Below are 3186 nucleotides of genomic sequence, written 5' to 3'. Positions count from 1 at the left end.
TACACACAAAAGTAAGAAACGCATATGACAACATAATATGAACCGAAGCTTTTTACGACATGAGCGCCCACGATTCGTTGATTATTTAAATAATAAGATAAGACCGAATGCACTTTTTATACTACAAAAAAATTTATCAATACTGTGATATATTATTACCGTGGTTTCAGTTCTGGTATATTTAATCAACATTTCTGCTGCTTTTGTTTAAGAATTATACATTTTTATCTAAGATCCACTTAAAACTATCAATATTTTTTATAATCATATTTCATTTCATAATCTTTTAACAGAATTAAATACGACAGTTAATAAATGTGTTTTTTTACATCTAAACAGTCCGAAAGCAAAGGATTCTATGATCGTTTCAATTATAATTATGTTATTTAAGCTAATTAATTATTACATTATATTAATATTAATTAATAATTTTCGGTGAGAGAAAATTGCGGTGAATGTCTCGTAGCGTATTTTTTATAGTCTGCGTAGTTTTTTTTTTTTTTATATTGTAGTAGCTAAGATATTTATTACAACGAGCTAACCGCAAACGAGATTGCTATGAAATTTATTTGAATCGTCAAAGTATTGATAGTTTAACAACAAAAAAACCTTTTTTTTTTAAATATTCTTAGCGTAAAAAATCAAACGGACTTCAAATTTTAATGTTAACATATTTCTCTCGTGCTTCGTGAACGATTTTTAACTATTAGTATGTGTCGATATGAATCTAATATAGTGAACTGTATGTAGTCCGGGCGTAGTAACAATGATTAGTGGTTGTTAGATTTAATGATATTACTGAAATTTTTGTAGTTTTAAAATCGATAGTTTGAATAATTAACAACGTTTTATCTCCATTAACTCGTGATGCCAATATCCAAATTAGCTAGTATCTCTTTACGGTTGTAGTTGAAATAATACATCTAGATTTTAACGTAGAACTTTTTTATAGATATATATATATATATATATATATTTTATGCAATAATCGACACATTTGCTATAACTGAAAAAAATCTGCTTAGTAGTTAGACTACGATTATCAAAATGACGCCAAAATCACTATCGACTACTTGGAAAGCAATTTTTGTTTCTCTCCAATCAAATAAATTGAAATTAACCACAACGTTTGTTAATTTAGTAATAGTACTTATTAAACATTGTCATTTTTGTTGAACATTAATTGTGCAGAACGTAATTGCTATTAAAACTGCAAAACCAAAACCGCAAAAGCACGCTTTATAACTTCAAGACTTTCACAACTTTTACAACTTGCCTAGTTGAACATTCCAATGTGAATTCCTTATTAATAATTTATTTGTAGATAATAATAATAATAATCGATTTGATCTAGTGTGAAGTTCACATGATTAAACTATTTTCATTAATCATAATTTTTACAAAAACATACTATTTTAAATAACATAATACGTTCAAAACAGGAAGATTATTAAATAATAACTTATTTGAGATTCGCAAAAAAGCGAAAAGAAAGTTTCGTCTAAATGCAAAATATAATTATTTACTGCATTTCGTTTATTTTACTTAAGAATAAGTAAAAGGTTTGGGTGAACTAAAAATATCGTTGGATCATTACAAATCTTATCTTATCATATCTTAAATATCTTACATGTGGCTAAGACTAACCTGACTTGTTTTACTTTTCATGGCATTATAGTAAAATATTTGAGAGAGATAAATAATATTTTAATACCTAGGTCATTTAAATTGATAACAATAACAACCGCTTAATAAAAGAATAATAACATTTAATAAAACGGAAATAAAAAAATTCAAAATATCTGATAATATATTTGTTATAACAGGAATCAGTAATTTGATAATAAATTCATTACGTAATTAGAATGTTTTTATTGTCGTGGAAAGCAATCGAATAGGTCTCCCGTGGACTTCAGCATTTCCAGGTTCACGAAACTGGGTCACTACCCGCAAGGGACATATAAGCGTACGGCAGAATACCGTGTAATAAGAGTTCATTTCCGAAAATGATCGTACATAGCAGACAGAATCGTATTGAAAACGCACCATGAGTGAATAAACCGGTTTCAAGCAGTAAAGTACTGTACGGAAATGTTAAAAAGGAATGACGGGAATTCGATATAATTCCTTCGGTTCAAAACACAAGAACTAGCTGTAGCCCCTGACTTTTATATCGTATTCCACATGGCTTAGTATCTTAAATGTCGAATTCATTCGATACGTGTACTAATCGTACCAAAACCTCTTGCTATAAGCAAAATAGTCTAATCGCGTTTTCAATTAACGCTATGGTTAATGTAGTAAACTAAAAAACAGTCAATTGATCGAGCTATCACAGTAAAATTTTTGAATTTTTTTATTTATAATTATTGAATAATATCAGTGATTCGAACGTGTTGTGTTGGTCATAATTTAAGAATCAATATGCCCAAATGATAATGATATATTTTATGTACTGACTAATGTGATTATATTAATGACAGCTATACTTACATCCTTGTGTACTTACTTAATTTTCGAATATGACTGTGTTATTCATTAATTTCACTTACAACATTCTTGTTGAATACTCATAAATAATGATTAGTTAACTTAATTTAATTTAAAAAGATATTTTTTATTTTATTACTTTGTTTTATGTTATTAATTCTATGCCAGATGCTTAAAGATGTTTGCGAGATAATACATAATAATTTATTCAGAGTGAATTTTATGAAGAATATTTATAATATAGTAAGATTATTATATTAGTTTAAAATTTTATTTTATAAGGCTTGATGTATTTCGCTTTACTGTAAAACAATGTTAACAAACCAGAATTTAATAGCACATTGGGATTCCAATAATAATTAACGGCCCTACGTGTACTAATGCAAGTGCAAGTATGTATGTTTTTGGGACAGCCGCGTAGTGATTCCAAATTCTTGAATACATTTCAAATAAATCAATTAAAACGCTTGGAATGCTGAAATTTTATTACCAGTATTTCACAGAAAACAGGCCAAGGCGAAGTAATTTATTTAAATATTCTCTCGACAGCGCTGTTACTATTTCTGCGTCAACACTTGCATCAGCGTGAAGATCGATGTCTTTAAATCTCTTTTAAAATTTAATCGTTTTGAAACCTATATAAATAAATTGTCTATTTACGAATTGCATTAATCTACGCACGGCCATTTGATCTAT

This window comes from Bombyx mandarina, chromosome 01 (assembly GCF_030267445.1).
Source record: "Bombyx mandarina strain Sakado chromosome 01, ASM3026744v2".
Taxonomy (NCBI): Eukaryota; Metazoa; Arthropoda; class Insecta; order Lepidoptera; family Bombycidae; genus Bombyx; species Bombyx mandarina.
This window is presented reverse-complemented; position numbering follows the sequence as displayed.